The sequence below is a fragment of the Arachis duranensis genome, chromosome 4, assembly GCF_000817695.3.
Source record: "Arachis duranensis cultivar V14167 chromosome 4, aradu.V14167.gnm2.J7QH, whole genome shotgun sequence".
NCBI lineage: Eukaryota > Viridiplantae > Streptophyta > Magnoliopsida > Fabales > Fabaceae > Arachis > Arachis duranensis.
The window spans coordinates 88,870,147-88,888,670 of NC_029775.3; the positions used below are offsets into that span (position 1 = coordinate 88,870,147).

The 18,524-nt window shown below is 37.9% G+C and overlaps 1 non-coding gene across 1 annotated transcript; it reads right to left on the reverse strand.

Annotated features, from left to right (window-relative positions):
- Positions 1-17,660: 17,660 nt before the first annotated feature.
- Positions 17,661-17,768, reverse strand: LOC127747142 (small nucleolar RNA R71). Its single transcript, XR_008008946.1, has one exon. It is a non-coding gene; the product is annotated as a small nucleolar RNA R71 (small nucleolar RNA).
- Positions 17,769-18,524: the final 756 nt, after the last annotated feature.

The window sequence follows — 18,524 nt, forward strand, 5'->3', positions numbered from 1 at the left end:
TTTTTCTGTGATTTCAGGTATTTTCTGGCTGAAATTGAGGGACCTGAGCAAAAATCTGATTCAGAGACCAAAAAGGACTGCAGATGCTGTTGGATTCTGACCTCTCTGCACTTGAAGTGGATTTTCTGGAGCTACAGAAGCCCAATTGGCGCGCTCTCAACGGCGTTGGAAAGTAGACATCCTGGGCTTTCCAGCAATATATGATAGTCTATACTTTGCCCAATATTTGATGGCCCAAACCGGCGTTCAAAGTCACCTCAAGAAATCCCAACGTTAAACGCTGGAACTGGCACCCAAATGGGAGTTAAACGCCCAAACTGGCACTAAAGCTGGCGTTTAACTCCAAGAAGAGTCTCTACACGAAATTTGCTTCATTGCTCAGCCGAAGCACACACCAAGTGGGCCCGTTCGAGGCTCTAGTGAATATCTCTTGGATTCCTGATTGCACGATGCATGGTTGATCGCCTGACAACCGAGTGCTCGCCTGACAAACGAGCCAACCATTCCGTGAGATCAGAGTCTTCGTGGTATAGGCAGGACCTGATGGCGGCATTCAAGAGAATCCGGAAGGTCTAAACCTTGTCTGTGGTATTCTGAGTAGGATTCAATGATTGAATGACTGTGACGTGCTTCAAACCTGTAACCTACTGGGCGTTAGTGACAGACGCAAAAGAGTGATTCTATTCCGGTAGGGGAGGGAACCAAACCGGTGATTAGCCGCACTGTGACAGAGTGCATGAGCATTAGTTTTCACTGCGAGGATGGGAGGTAGCTGCTGACAACAGTGAAACCCTACATGAGCTTGCCATGGAAAGGAGTAAGAAGAATTGGATGAAGGCAGTAGGAAAGCAGAGAGACGGAAGGGAAGGCGTCTTCATACGCTTATCTGAAGTTCCTACCAATGAATTACATAAGTATCTCTATCTTTACCTTTGTGTTATTTTCGTTCATCACTATATCCAATTGAGTTTGCCTGACTAAGATTTACAAGATGACCATAGCTTGCTTCAATACTAACAATCTCCGTGGGATCGACCCTTACTCGCGTAAGGTTTATTACTTGGACGACCCAGTGCACTTGCTGGTTAGTTGTGCGAAGTTGTGTAATGCCATGGTATTGAGCTACCACGTTTTTGGAGCCATTACCGGGGATTATGAGAGTTGTGAAAAAGTATTGTTCACAATTTCGCGCACCACTAAGGCACATCTCCAGACACGCTCCCGCGTGACTTTCTGTTCAATTCCTTTTTATCGCTAATTCTCCTTTAACGCGGACGCGTCAGCGACGCTGGCGCGTCGCGTGCTTTCTCTTTTTTTTTATGCAATATGCAGAATGCAATGCTGATATGGATGTTATGAATAATTCCAGGTTCAATAAAATAGAATAAAATAAAATATAACTTAAAAACAAACAAAACAAAATAAAAATTGAAATTGAAAAAGGAATTATCATACCATGGTGGGTTGTCTCCCACCTAGCACTTTTAGTTAAAGTCGTTAAGTTGGACATTTGGTGAGCTCCCTCTTATGGTGGCTTGTGCTTGAATTCATCCAAAAATATCCACCAATGTTTGGAATTCCAGTAGCCTCCGGGATCCCAGACTTGGCACAGAAAGCCTTCAAGCAAGTTAAAGCAAGTGACAAGGCCCCAAGAGTATTGATTGCTAGACTGAATTCCGGGGTCCCAAATCTTGCTTTTGTACCCGTCTTCTGGTTGAGAAATTTTGTTCCATCCGGGTGGCAAACGGTCTGAATTCTCACTGAAGTGGCCAAACAACATCCTAGACCCATTCAATTGAGCTCTACACCAACCTTTGCATTTAAACTTTGAGCATACAACCATGTTGAACCTTGCTTGACAACTCCAACCACTAACCATCTTCCTCTTACTCTTAATGCCATAAAGAGCTCTAAGTTGACCATCCGTCTCTAGTAAAGCATATTCAAGAGAGCTAATTAAGCTTAGAGATGAGAGATTTACCCACTTGAATGAAGGAATGGACGGTAATGGCTTTGGGGGAGAGGTCTCCAACAACTTTGGCAAGGTGATTTCCAGCTCCATTCCCTTGAGCTCTTCTTTAACAACTTCCACCTTCTTGCAAGCTTCTTCAATATTAATCTCTTCTTCTTGGTAGATTTCTTCCCATTCGATCTCTTCTTCATTGTTCACCAAGGGCATGGGAGGTTGTGCTTCTTCTTCTTTAATCTCCATGTCAAGTCCAATGGAAGAGGATTCAATTGTAAATAAGAATTCATCAATGATTGAATCCATCTCTTGATCATCCCCTTCAAAGTCTTCAACCATGATATGCCTTGGAGGTTGTACACCCTCCTCAACATCAAATTCAAATTCCTTAGAAGGGGGTTCTGTGACTTGAGGTTCCCATGGACGTTCTGCATCTCCTAAGTCTTCGAGCACTTCTTCCTCTTCCTTGGGAGGTATGGCTTCTTCCAATTGTTCCAACATAAAGTCATGCTTTTCACGGTCTATCAGAGTTTCTAGCTTCTCCTTCATGCTGCGTTCTTTAGTAGATTCTCTACATGAAACCATGGGGGTTCCTTGAGTATCCAAACGTCGGGAGTGTAGTCAAATTATCGGTTGGCCCAATTGTTGAATGGTTGCATTGAGTCGATCCACTGTCTCCTTGAAATGATCCTTTGATTCTTGTTCCGCTTGGATAGCATAATTAGGATCATATGGCTCATAGGGTGGTTGGCATGATGGATATGGGTTAGGGTCATACTGAGGTGTTTGGTGGTAAGGGACTTGTGAGTATGGTGGTTTAAAATTACGTGGAGGAGGGGGTTCATAGGTATTTTATGGTGGGTGTTGATTGTTACGAAGAGGTCCACCATAACCATTAACTTGGTGCGCATCATAGAATGGTTGTTGATAGTGCCTTGGAGGTGGTTGTTGCCAAGAGGGTTGATCAAATCCTTGTGCCTCCTCCCATCTTTGATTGTCCCATCCATGACCCAAGCTTTCATTGTAATCTCCTCTTCCTGTAACATGATTGTAACCAAACTCTATAGCCAAAGGGGTGAGAATTCATAGTAGCAAGAGAAATAAAAACTAATAAAAATTAATGAAAATAAACTCCTAAAACTAGAAACACTAATAAAGAAACGAAAAAACAAATATTTACAATAACCAATAATAAGGCACACATTTGCAATTTCCCGGCAACAACGCCATTTTTGGCGAACGAATTCCTGCTAGTTTAGAAACTTACAAAAATAATCGCGTTGTAAGTATAGTTTCTAAACCAACAAAAATCCTTTCATACAAAAGTTTGGTTGTCACAAGTAACAAAACCCAATAAAATTTATAACCGAAGTATTCAAACCTCAGGTCGTCTTCTCAAGGAATTTCAAGGAAGTATGATTTATTATTGGTTATGGAAAAAGGTATATTTTTAGGTTTTTGAAATAGGGAACAGGCAATTTAGATGGCAAGGAAGTAAATTAATTATCATGAACACCAGTGCAAGGTATAAGAACTGAAAATCCTATCCTAGTTATCCTTATCAGGTGAGATGAGAATTGTTTATTGCTCTCAATTAGTTAACCCTTACTAAATAAAGGAAAGTCAAGTGGACTAATCAATTTGATTCTTTAAGTCCTAGTCAACTCCTATGGAAAAACTAGCTTTAGTGGGATCCAAATCAATCAGCAATTTCCAATTTTTAGTGAACCGCTGAGTTTGACAACTCAAGTGTTACCAATTACTTAACCAAAGCAAAGGGGAAAAAATCTAAATTAAATTAAAAGCATTAATAACATAAATTTGAAGAAAGCAATCTTTAGATCTGAAATACCTCAATTTATATTAAATAAGAAAATCAATTCTAACATGGAAAGTTCATAAGCCAAATTGAAAAGATAAATAATAATTAAAGTAATAGAATAAATAAAGTAGAAAATAAATTAAAGGATCATTGAACCTGGAATGAAGAGAAGTAGCCTAATCATAATAGAAATCCTAAATCCTAATCCTAATCCTAAATCCTAAGAGAGAGGAGAAAGCCTCTCTCTCTAAAAACTACATCTAAACCTAAAATTATGAATTATCAATGTTGTATCCAGTATGTCTTGAGTCTCTGCATGTTTTCTAGCTTTATTCTGTGTTTCTGGGCCGAAAACTGGGTCAAAATGTGGCCCAAAATTTCCCCCAGCGATTTCTGTTGATTCTGCAGATCGCGCTTGTCACGCGTACGCGTCGGTCACGCGGATGCGTCGTTTGACGTGAGCACTAATGTGGAAGAGGAGGAGTTTTGTAGTGTTAGTGACAAAGTTAGTGTCACTAACGCCTTCGAGTCATGGGCATGCCTATGTTAATGGTCACGTTAGTTACACTAACATGGGCCAACGTAGGAGAAAGGGACAAGGAGCAGCGTTATTGGCAAAGTTAACGCCAATAACGCTAGCGAATGATGGAAAGGCTACGTTAGTGGTCACATTAGTGCCACTAACGTTGGAGTTAAGGTGGCTCAAGTAGGTTGGGACGTTAGTGACAAAGTTAGTGTCACTAACATCTTCGAACCAGAATTCACACTTAACATTAACACTACTAATGTCCTAACTAACTGCATACCATGCCTGACTCACCCTCTTTCTGCAAGCAAAGCTGAGCCCACTGAGGACTTTAACTGCTTCAACTAAAGATCAAAGGCCCATATCCAAGACTTGGAGAGCTAACTAGAAGATTAGAAGAGTAGTATATATAGGAGTAGTTTTGAACTAGAAAAGAGCTTGGCATTATAGGGAGCTACACTCTGTATATTTACTTTTTCTGCAATTTCTAATTACTTTACAATGCACTTTTCTCTTACGCATTCCATTCCCAGAGCTATGAACAACTAAACCCCTTTCATTGGGTTAGGGAGCTCTGTTGTAATTTGATGGATCAATTATAGTTTTCATTCTTCTTCCTCTTTATTTTCTCTTGATTTTGCTAGAAAGCTTTCGGTCTTCAACCAATTGGTTAGTTATCTTGGAAAAAAACTCTCCATAATTGGATCTCCTTCGAGCCTTGAAAGAGGAATGAGGAGATCATGCTAAAATTACTTTCTCACATTGGATTAGGTTGGGGGTTGGATGGATATCGTGACATGTAATCCTACCAATACTTTGATCTATGAAGGTGTGTAGTATAATCAGTGACCAAACTTCATCTCTTCTCATGAGCAATTAAATTAAGGAATTGGAAAATTGTTCAAGCTTAGAGAGATTGGGTTTCTAAGGAATTGGGATCCAATCACCTAATATTGCCAAGGAGATCCATGAATGGATTGATTGAGAAAGAGATGAAGATGAACTTGATCCGGAGAATGCAACATCTCCTAAGCCCAATGAATTCCCCATCTCTGATCTTACCCATTCTCTTTACTTTCTGTTATTTACTTTCATGCTCATCTCCCCAATTCCCCATTTAAGATTCTGTAAATTTACATTTCATGTCATGTATCTTTCCCGCATTTTAGTTTTTGCAATTCTCACTCAATTTGGCTTAGCTTGACTAGAACACTCCTCTAATTAAAATTTCTCGACCAATCAATCCCTGTGGGATTCGACTGATGAGTGGATTTTTGATGGTATAGAATTTCACTATTGAAGTCTCGTTGCAAGTATAGTTTCTAAACCAACAATAATCCTTTCATACAAAAATTTGGTTGTCACTAGTACAAACCCCTATTTAGATAACCGAAGTATTGAACCTCGGGTCGTTCTCCCTAGGAATTGTAATAAAGTCTCTTGTTATTGGTTATGAGATATTTTGGGGTTTTTGAGATTTTAGACAAGAAATATAAATGGCAAAGAGAATAAACTAACAACTAACAAAGCTCTTGGCAAGATATGAGAACTAGAAGTCCTATCCTAGTTATCCTCCTCAATTATGACCACAAATTGTTCATTGCTACCACTTAGTTAACCTCTAACCATGGAAGAAAGTCAAGTGGATGAATTAACTTGATTCCACAAGTCCTAGCCAACTCCCAAGGGAAAGACTAGCTTTAGTGGTATCCAAATCAATTAGCAACTTCTAATTATCAATCAACAAAGAAATTAGATAACTCAAAAGTCACTAATTACTCTACCTAGGCCAAGAGGAATAAAATCTATACTAAAATCCAACAAAGCATTTCATCAAACACTTGGAAGGCAATAAAAGGAAAGCATAGTAAAATTGCAAGGAAAGTAAATCTACACTACTCAATTGCAAGGAATTAAACAACAACAAATCAAAGAAAACAATAAAGGAATATGAAAACATAAATTACATTAAAGAGAAATAGAAGAACAAAAGTGCAACAACATAAAAGTAGAGAATTACAAGAATTAAATGCTAAACTAGAGAGAAGAGATGTAGAAGAGGAAGAATTACAAAGAGAAAGGTAAATCAAAGCATGAAATTAAACTAGATCTAAAAGTTTCTAATCTAGATCTAAAACCTAATCCTAATCCTAGAGAGAAGTGAGAGCTTCTTTCTCTAAAACTAGCTAATCCTAATCATAATGAGTGTGTGTAAAAAATGATGGAATCCCCCATTTTTCTCTTCAATCCTTGGCTTTAAATAGCATTTTGGCGCCAAAGTTGGTTGGGATTGGGCCCCACAACCCTTCTGAATTCGCTGGCAACGTTTTCATCAAAAAATCATATACCAGCACCGACGCGTATGCGCACAGCACGTGTACGCATCCATGGGGTAATTCGCAAGGTGCGCGTAAGCGCCTGGTGCGCGTGCGCGTCCTTGACCGAGATCAATTCTTTGGCTTTTCATGATCTTCTCTACTTTGTATGCTTTCTTCTCACTCCTTTGATCCATTCCTATCCTTTTCAACCTGAAATCACTTAACAAATAAATCAAGGCATCTAGTGGAATCAAAGGTGAATTAAAATTAACTAATTTAAGGTCTAGAAATCATGTTTTCACACTTAAGCACAAATTGGGAGACAATCATGAAACCATGTTGAATAAATTTGGGTAAAAGGTCATAAAATCCCTTAAATGAAGCATGAGATAAACCCTACAAATGGGGTTTATCAACCTCCCCACACTTAAACCAAGCATGTCATCATGCTTAAACCAAGAATGAAGTAAGGGTATGGCATTTATTCAATGGAAACTAACTAAATGCAATCTACCTATATGCAACTATCTACATGAATGCAATTGCTTGGTCGAAATAAATCAATTCCTCAAGAATACATATATAAGCACAAGGGCCAAAGGTATTAACAACCATGCCAAACCACAACTAAATTGAGCTATTAAATATTTTTACAAACTTTCATGAAAGGAGATGATCATAGGTGGAAACATGTAATTGAGCATCAAATCCTCACCGGATGTATTTGCACTCTATTCACTCAAGTGTTTAGGGTTGATTCTCTCAATTCTCTCCTAATCTCGCTTTCTAAGATTTCTTTTTCTTCTAAAAATTGACATATATTTCATGCATGCATACAAGTATCATGAGGTCTTTTCTTTAGGTTGTAATCGGGTTAGGGTCAAGGTAGGATGCATATTTGGTTAAGTGAGCTTGAAATTTGAATCCTTGATAAGCTTAGACTTCCCACCTAACCTATGACATCCTATACGATTAAGTTCTAACCTAGCTACCCATCTTTCACTTTTTCTTCTCATACTCATGCATTTTCTTATCATTTCACAACACTTATGCATCGATTTTATTGAGCTACACTTTACTTTGGGGCATTTTGTCCCCTTTTTATTTCTTTCTTTTTCTATTTTTTCTTTTCTTTTCCATACTATTTTTCTTTTTCTTTCCTTTTTTTCTTTTGTTTTTCTCATTCATCATTTTTTTCTTTTTATATACAAGAACATCAATGCATAAGGTTTTACATTTGATCAATACATGAGTATGTAACCAATTTCCAATATTTTCAATAACAATACAAAACTACCCTTTTATTCACCCAATGTCCCAAGATTTTCCACACTTGAATGTTACACACACACTAACCTAAGCTAATCAAAGATCCAAATAAGGACTTTTATTGTTTTTCACTTTAAGGCTTGTAATGTGCTAAATTAAGAACAAAGAAGGTTAAGCGTAAGCTCAAATTGGCTAACAATGGAAGATAAAAGGTAAGGCTATTTGGGTAAGTGAGCTAAGTGAAACGATGGCCTCAATCATATAAATGCATGAATACACAAAATAATAGATATAAAGAATCAAACAGATCAAAGATTACAATCATAGAAAGAGAATAATGCACACAAGAAGGAAAATAAGTGGTTATAAGATGTAACCACATCATTAGGCTCAAAAGTCACTAGGTTGTGTGTTCTTAGATCAAAAACATGATCCACAAAATATATATAATTCAAGCAAGTTCTATGAAAGGTTGGTGCCCTATAGATAGAAATCTTGAAAATTTTCATTATTTTGACTAAGCTTATTTTGTATATGTATGCAAAAATAGGAAAAAATGCAAATAAAAATCCTAAAAACCTAAAATAAAATGCAAAAGTGTTGAGATTAGAAACTTGTCACCCAAAATTGCCGATTGGTCGGACGACCTCCCCACACTTAAAAGTTTGCACCGTCCTCGGTGCATGCTAAGATGAGCAAGGGGGTACGGCGACTCTCTGAGTTGCTACCTTCAAGTGGTAGATCAACTGGTACTGCGTGTTCTTTCTTCCGCTTCCTTTGTTGCCATGGTGCATCAATCATGAAAAATAAAAATATAACACCATAAGATGAGAAGATATAAAAGCAAAGAAGCATACATTGTTGGAATGAGGTAAATCACTAGAATGAGGTGAGTGAATAAGTTGTGACATTCATAAAAGTAAGTGTGCATTCTAAGTTGCACGCGGTTTAGAGTACACACACTAACATAGAAAGCTCGGTCACAATTGCACAAAAAGGAACATGCACCTCACTCATCCTAATGTGCTTGAAGTACTTTAAACTTGTAGTTTAAGACAACCAAACAAGCGATAAAGAAGCATGAAAACATTCAAGCAGTATATGTGGATGCATATGATCAAGAAGCCCAATGCATTAAGGTAAATGCACAACATCCACTATCAATAAATTGCCTAATCAAAGAAAAGGGTTCGAATCACATAGTGGCCAAATCATGTAATTCATAAAGAGTCACAAGCTCGAAGGCAATTTTCATCACTTGGTATTCTTAAAAGGTAAGCATGAAAAACTCAAAACCAAGTAGCAAAATATAACCTCAACAATAGAATCCAACAAAGATTATAAACATAATGATGTTAAGATAACATCCCTTTTTAATACTCAGCAACAATTAATGGTAAATAAGAATAACAATCCAACACTTACAATGAAAAAGAAAAAATAAAACGAAAACTAACTAAAACTAACTAATTAATTAGTTAACTAAAATAAATGGTTATCAATGGTGTTTGGGAGTGTTGGATGAGGGGTAGAAGAAGGGAAGAAGAAAGGAGGAGGAAAGAAATGGAAAGAGGAGAAGAAAAGAAATGTAGTGAAGGAAGAACATTCGCGCGTACGCGCGCGCACGCGCTCGCATGGATGGTAGTGGAATGGGTGCGACGCGTACGCGCAAGCAACGCGTACGCGTGCCTGGTAACCCGGAGATGGGGCACGCATGCGTCCATCGCGCTTACGCGCGGGTTGATGTTTGTTCCTCAGGCACAAAGTTCGCAAAGTGCAGGCGTAACTCTCGGGTCATTGGCAGGGAGTGGAACTTCTGCATCTACGCGGATGCGTCATGTGTGCGTACGCGTGAATGGTGCTCTATTTTTCAAAAAAATTTCAATGTTTTTGCACCAATCCAAGCATTCCAAACGTCCAAACAGCTACCAAAACACCATAAAACCTTATTTAACATAGTAAACTACCAAATAAACTCAACAAACTAAACTAAACATGAAATTAACCTAAAAGATGATGACAATTCGGTATACTTGTCAAGGGAAATTTGTTGAGAGACAAGTTTTCATGCATCATTGCTTGAGGATAAGCAACCACTCTAAGTTCGGTGTTGGAGGCTATGCTCTACAAAGCCTAAAAGATGACGAAGAGGGAGGTAACTCTATCTTTTTAAGCTTTTATTTCTTATATCTTGTATCTGTTTTGATTATCATGATTTAATCTTCTTCATTTCACCTCTATAAAACTAAGAAGCAACATGAAAGAAAAAAAACAAAAATCAAGGCTCAAGACTCTGAGCACCAATGACTAAGAAGGTTCAAAAGAACCAAAGCTCAAAGAGTTATTTTCCTAGTTAAGTGCTTGTGGTGTGACTGTGTCAAGAAAATCTTGAGACGAAACATTTAGAATCAAAGCCAAGGGTAAATAAAAGGGAAACCAAATGTTCTGAGCACCACTGACTGGAAAGAATCAAAAGAAGCACAGACTCAAAGAGTTTTCCAATTAAGTGCTTGTGGTGTTTCTTTGTCGAGCAAAACTTGAGACAAAACATTTATAGTCATGGCTAGGTTCAAGGTGCAAAGAACCCAAGAAAAGAAAAGGAAAAGTTGTCTTCAAGGTGAAATATATAAAGAGACCTCTATAATATCATCCGAATGAAATTCCTAAGTTCTAAGACTTTCAATTGTAAGCCTAGTAAGCACTGAAATCTATACATGCTCACACAATTCGGAGTTCAATCCACTATCACTTGATCACTTCACTCACTAAAATGTCAAATAATTCTTCAACCTACTCTAATTTAGAGGACTCTTTTGTGCATAGCTCTTTTCTTACTTGGGGATAAACAAGATCTTGAGTTTGGTATTGTAATGCATGAGCATCTTTAGTTATTTTCTTTAAGATTTCCTTGAATAAAGTTAGTGATTTCCTTATTATAATTGAGATTTTTGTGCTTTAATCAATGTTTCTTGGAGTTTGTTTTGAGTTTTGGTATGTGTAGGAAATTGTTGAAATCAAGCACAATCAATAAGCAAGAGGAACATTGGGACCAAGAAAGGGAGAGGCAACCCAAGAAGCCCTTGGGAGAGCCAAGAAAGATTGCATGCAAAAGGAAATAACCTCCCAGGGAAGCAAGAGTTAGAAACAAACCAAGGAAGTTCACAAAGAAATTGCAACCCTGACATCTTCGTACTCTAGCAAGAATAACTTGAGTTACAGAGATCCAAATGAAGTGATTTTGTAGCATTAGAAAGCTAACTTTCAGAGTTTTCTAACAATATTTAATAGTCTAAGTAAATGTTGAGTTTGCACGATGAACGACTGTCTCCTTTTAGCATCTAAAAACAACCACACGTCCAACGTGGGATGTCTTGTGTGTAACATATGGAACTAGATGCCGCTGACCTCTTCACACCCCTAATAAGCATAGCTTGAGCTATAGAAGTCCAAATGATGCGGTTCTAGTGGCGTTAGAAAGCTAACATCTAAAGCTTTCCAACGATATATAGTCTATAGTGGACATGCGTCTAAGACAGCCACACTTAAGCCATAAAATACACTCTATGGCTACCATAAATATACGTGCAACATGGAGGATGGTGCATACAACGTGAAGATCAAATAGAAGCCAATTGGTGCCAAGAGCCATGCGTAAGCATCCTCATACATACACACAAGTGCAGAATTTGCCCAATCATGTGTACACATCTCCCATGCATACGCATGACTTCATTTCAAGGCTAGCCGTGGGACATGGGAGTGCAGCTGTCCAACATGGAAAAAGAGACAGAGAGCATTTGATGCACAAGGAAGTGTGGCCATGCAACATGAAGCATGAGACAGAGGCTAACTTTCCCAAGACTATGCCACACGTTGCACGCATAAGGGGCACGTTCCATGCACCAAATGGGCCACCTTCCAGGACCTTCAATGCTTTACTACTCCTTCCTAATCCTTTACTAATCTCTCCAACTTCAAGTATTTTGTTGGCCCAAGATTAAAGTTTCAAGTCCATGATTTTAACTAAGCAAGGCACCAAGTTTTGAATTTCAATTATAAGAAAGTTCATTAGCTAATTAAGAGTCATTAAGACTTAATTAATTAGATTGGATTTGATTTAATTTTTTTAAAAATTCGTTTGAATTCTGAAGTAGTTTTTAGGGTTAGCATAAATAGGAGAGGAGCTACACACGTGGGGGGGGGGCGGGCTTCCAGCCTCTTCTTCTTCGGCAGTTTTTATAATTCATAATTCTTGGTTAAGGTTAGGAGCTCTGGTGATTCCTATGAACTAATGTTATAGCTTTTCTACTTTGAGTAATACATTGATGTTTTCTTAAGAAAGAGTTTTTGTTCTTCATCTAAAAGATTTGAATGTGTTGGAAACCAATTTTAATTTGACTTGAGTTCTTTTAATATCTTGAAAAAGTTAATTATCTGAATTAAGTTTGAAAATGCCTTCTCACAATTCTTAAGTTTTTAAACTAGACTTCATAAGTGACATCGAATTAACTAGGGTATATTCTTATGGATTGTGTGGCTTCTAAATCAGTGAATGTGCTTAAACTCTTTTCAGAAGTAATTGACTAAGGAATTAGCGATTAATTAGGTTAAAGAGAAATTGAATTTCCAACGGATTGGGGTTTGATTACTAATGATTTGCCATAGATACATCTTGCATGATCAAGGTGGAGAGTGAAAAGCATTATTCCGGACATTCAAAATCTCTAAAACTTTAGCCCTCTTAATCATATTGTTTTCTCACTTGTTTATTATTGCATTTCTTAAATCCCCTATTTTTATGCTAAGTGTTCTTGAAATCCTAAGTTTTTTTATTATCTAACTAGATTAATTAATTGACTATTGCTTGCTTAATCCATTAATCTTCGTAGGAAAAATAACCCACTCCCGTGGTATTACATGATACGATTTGGTGAACTTGCCGATAGTTTCTCGTTTGTAAAATCTGCATCACCTACAACATCATCCTCAGAAGAAAAATGATGAATGATCTATCTATCGTCATATTCACCAAGTTCCTAATCATGAAGTTCCACGCCGAAAATGGCACCATAGGAACAATACACAGGGACCGGATAGTCATGGTAGAATGCGAAAACACAAGCCTGACCCTCCAAAAGGGATCCCAAGTTACGACAGAAATCTTACTCGCCGATTTAAACACATGAAAAGATGATCAACCCATACCAGAGCTCAAGGGACACATGACAAAAGCAACAGATACTATAGACTATAGACGAATTCACTTTCATCAACAAGAATCTACCTTTCAGCCTAAAAATGGAACTCATGAAATTCCTAAAGCAAAACAGAGACCTCTTCGCATTCACCCCAGTCGACATGCTGGGTATAGACCTGGAACTGATGTCTCACCGACTATCCGTGAACCCCAAAGCCAAGCCAATAGCCCAAAGAAGGAGGAAAATGTCCACGGAACGGGCAACCAAAGTCAACAAGCAGGTCAGATGCTTGCTCGAAGTAGGCTTCATCCGAGAATTCCCCTATGCGACTTGGCTAGCCAATGTTGTGCTCCTAAAAAAGGCAAATGATAAATGGCAAATGTGAGTCGATTACACGAACTTGAACATAGCTTGTCCAAAAGACGTCTTTTCCCTCCCAAACATCGATAAATTGGTGGATGCTACGTCAGGACATTAGTACCTTAACTTCATGGATGCCTGCTTAGGGTACAACCAAATACCCATGCACAAACTAGATGAGGAGAAAACGGCTTTCGGGACTCCCGAGGGCATGTACTACTACACATTCATACCATTCGGACTGAGAAACTCCGAGGCCATATATCAAAGACTCTCACGAAGATCTTCAAAGATCTCTTGGGGACCAAGTTAGAAGTCTATATCGACAACATGCTTGCCAAAACAAGGAAAGGCGACGAGCTCATCAACGACCTCAAACTCATATTAAGTGTTCTAAGGAAGCACTAAATGCATCTCAACCTGACAAAGTGTGCTTTTAGGATGGAAGCCGGGAAATTCTTTGGCTTCATGATCACTTGATGAGCGGATAATTTATACTTTTTTGGCATTATTTTTAGGTAGTTTCTAGTATGTTTTAGTCACTTTTTAGTATATTTTTATTAGTTTTTATTAAAAATTCACATTTCTGGACTTTACTATGAGTTTGTGAGTTTTTCTGTGATTTCAGGTATTTTCTGGCAGAAATTGAGGGACCTGAGCAAAAGTCTGATTTAGAAGCTGAGAAAGGATTGCAGATGCTGTTGGATTCTGACCTCCCTACACTCAAAGTGGATTTTCTGGAGCTATAGAAGCCGAATTTGCGTGCTATCAATTGCATTGGAAAGTAGACATCTTGGGCTTTCCAGCAATGTATAATAGTTCAAACTTTGTTTGAGACTTGATGGGCTAAACTGGCGTCCAAATGCCCACAGAGACCCTTTTCTAGCCTAAAACGCCAGAACTGGCACCAAAGCTGGAGTTAAATGCCCAAAATAGCACCCAAGCTGGTGTTTAACTCTAAGGATGGCCTATGCACGTGAAAGCTTCAAAGCTCAGCCCAAACACACACCAAGTAGGCCCCGGAAGTGGATTTCTGCACTATCTACTCATTTTCTTTAAGTCTAGGTTACTAGTTTAGTATAAATAGCACTTTTTGACTATTGTATTTTATCTTTGGACCACTTTTCGATCCTTTGATCAGGTCTTCTTCCCCTATTTTTGAATTCTTATGCCATTTGGGAGGCTGGCCATTTGACCATGCCTAGACCTTTTGTTCTTATGTATTTTCAACGGTGGAGTTTCTACACCTCATAGATTAAGGTGAGGAGCTCTACTGTTCCTCATGAATTAATGCAAGTACTATTGTTTTCCTTCAATTCATGCCTACTTCTTCTCCAAGATATACTCTTGTACTTAATTCAGTTAAGTCGGACTAAAGGGGTGACCCGTGACAATCACCCACTATCTTCAGTACTTACTTAGCCAAGATCCGTGTGCCTGACAACCACAAGCGGTCTACATGATGTTCAACGTAGTCATTGGATGCCAGCTGGAGTATATTCTCTTGGGTCTCTGATCCATGCATTTGACTAGCATCTCCTGACAACAGAGCATTCAAATCAGTGAGATTAGAACCTTCGTGGTATAGGCTAGAAATAATTGGTAGCATTCCTGAGATCCGGAAAGTCTAAACCTTGTCTGTGGTATTCCGAGTAGGATCTGGGAGGGGATGACTGTGACAAGCTTCAAACTCGCGACTATTGGGCGTAGTGACAGTGTGTAAAAGGATCAATGGATCTTATTTCGACACAAATGAGAACTGACAAATGATTAGCCCTGCGGTGAGAACCGTAGCTGGACCATTTTCACTGAGAGGACAGATGGTAGCCATTAACAACGGTGATCCACCAACTTACAGCTTGCCATGGAAGGGAGTGCGCATGATTGGATGGAAGCAATAGGTAAGCAGAGGTTCAGAAGCAACAAAGCATCTCCAAACGCTTATCTGAAATTCCCACCAATGAATTACATAAGTATCTCTATTTTATTATTTATCTGTTAATTATCAAAATCTCATAACCATTTGAATTCACCTGACTGAGATTTACAAGATGACCATAGCTTGTTTCAAGCCGACAATCTCCGTGGGATCGACCCTTACTCACGTAAGGTATTACTTGGACGACCCAGTGCACTTGCTGGTTAGTTGTGCAGAGTTGTGAAAAGTGTGATCACAATTTTGTGCACCAAGTTTTTGGTACCGTTGCCGGGGATTGTTCGAGTTTCGACAACTAACGGTTCATCTTGTTGCTTAGATTGGGTAATTTTATTTCATGTTTAAGTTTTTTATTTTTATTTTAGAAAAAATACAAAAAAATCATAAAAACCAAAAAATTTTTTGTGTTTCTTGTTTGAGTCTAGTGTCAAATTCTAAGTTTGGTGTCAATTGCATGTTTTCAAATTTTCTCAAGTTTTCGAAAAAAAATTCATGCATTGTGTTCTTCATTGATCTTCAAGTTGTTCTTGATGATTTTCCTTGTTCTGATCTTTAAATTCTCCTGTTTTGTGTCTTTTCCTGTTTTTCATATGCATTGTCAAGTCCATAGTGTCTAAACATTAAAAATTTCTAAGTTTGGTGTCTTGCATATCTTTCTTTTCTTAAAAATTTTCAAAAATATGTCCTTGATGTTCATCATGATCTTCAAAGTGTTCTTGGTGTTCATCTTGACATTCAAAATGTCCTTGCATGCATTACTTGTTTTGATCTTGCATTTTTATGTTTTATTTCATTTTGTTGTTTTTCTCTCTCTTCATTAAAAATTTAAAAATAAAAAATATCTCTTTTCAAGTAAATATACAGAGAAATGAAGACTCAGAACATACAGCAGAGGAATCACAGAGAAAAAGCTGGGTGTTTAGAAAAACACCCAGTAAGGAAGGAATTGCGGTAGCATTCTGGGCGTTAAACTCCAGAATGGATAGCATCCTGGGTGTTTAACGCCGGGATGACACAGGGGAGGTAATTTCGTTTCAAATTCAAATTTTTATGTTTTAATTCATAATTTTAAAATCTTATCTTTCCACATTTTCAAAAATCCTTGCTAACAATTAATGTTTTGATTCAAAAATTTCAAGTTTGTTACTTTCTTGTTAAGAAAGGTTCAATCTTTGAATTTTAGAATCATATCTTTTAATTTCTTGTTAGTCAAGTCATCAATTTTAAAAATCAAATCTTTTTCAATCATATCTTTTCAATCATATCTTTTTAAAAGCAAATCTTTTTCAATCATATCCTTTTAAAATCAAGTATTTTTCAATCATATCTTTTTAAATTTTGATTTCAAAATCTTTTTTCTAACTTCTTATCTTTTCAAAATTATTTTCAAATCTTTTTTAACTAATTACTATTTTTTATCTTTTTCAAAACCACCTAACCACTTTTCAACTTCCAATTTTCAAAAATTACTAACCACTTTTTCAAAAATCTTTTTTATTAACTAATATTTTAGTTTTTAATTTTCGAAAAACTTTCTCTTTCATCTCTGTCTATTTATTTTATTTAATTGCTAACATTCCTCCTCCACTCATCTTAAAAAGTTTTCGAACTCACCTCCTCTCTCTTCTCATTCTTCTACTCTTTTTCCTTTGACACATCAAGAAATCTCTATACTATGACATAGAGGATTCCACTACTCCCTTTTGTTCTCTTCTTTTTCATATGAGCAGAAACAGGGATAAAAACATTCTTGTTGAAGCCGATCCTGAACCTGAAAGGACCCAGAAGAAGAAGCTAAGAGAAGCTAAAGCACAACACTTCGGAGAGGACCTTTCAAAAAATTTCGAAAAAGAAGTAGACATGGCAGCCGAACCCAACAACAATGCAAGAGATGCAAGGAAGATGTTTGGTGACTATACTGCACCAACTTCCAACATCTATGAAAGAAGCATCTCAATTCCTGCCATTGGAGCAAACAACTTTGAGCTTAAGCCTCAATTAGTTTCTCTAATGCAGCAGAATTGTAAGTTTCATGGACTTCCATCTGAAGATCCTCATCAGTTCTTAGCTGAATTCTTGTAAATCTATGATACTGTTAAGACCAATGGGGTTGATCCTGAGGTCTACAGACTTATGCTTTTCCCCTTTATTGTAAGAGACAGAGCTAGAACATGGTTGGACTCACAACCTAGAGAAAGCCTGAACTCTTAGGACAAGTTGGTCAATGCTTTCTTGACCAAATTCTTTCCACCTCAAAAGATGAGCAAGCTTAGAGTGGAAGTCCAAACCTTCAAATAGAAGGAAGGTGAATCCCTCTATGAAGCTTGGGAAAGATACAAGCAATTAACCAAAAGGTGTCCTTCTGACATGCTTCCAGAATGGAGCATCATATGTATATTCTATGATGATCTGTCTGAATTGTCCAAGATGTCATTGGACCATTCTGCTGGTGGATCTCTTCATCTAAAAAGCCTTGCAGAAGCCTAGGAACTCATTGAGATGGTTGCAAATAACCAGTTCATGTACACATCTGAAAGAAATCATGTGAATAATGGGATGACTCAGAAGAAAGGAGTTCTTGAGATTGATACTCTGAATGCCATATTGGCTCAGAATAAGATATTGACTCAGCAAGTCAATATGATTTCTCAGAATCTGACTGGATTGCAAGCTGCATCCGGCAGTGCTAAAGAAGCCTCCTCTGAAGGAGAAGCTTATGACTCTGAGAATCCTGCAATGGAAGAGGTGAATTACATGGGAGAATCCTATAGAAACACCTATAATCCTTCATAGAGGAATCATCTAAATTTCTCATGGAAGGACCAATAGAAGCCTCAACAAGGCTTCAATAATAACAATGGTGGGAGAAATAGGGTTGGCAATAGCAAACCCCTTCCACCACCTTCTTCTTCTTCTTGATCACCTCGGTAGCCTGAACTACCACGACCTCCTCATCAACTTTGATGTCGGCTACCCCAGTCAAAATCGTCTCCTATGAAATAGTCCGGGAATCTGGCTAGGGTTGTGACTAAGGCATCGATGGAGAGGCCTCACCACCCTCAATCCTGGCATCCTGGATCATGGTAGCCTTCAACCTTGTATGCATAGTCAAACCTCCAACCATCTCAA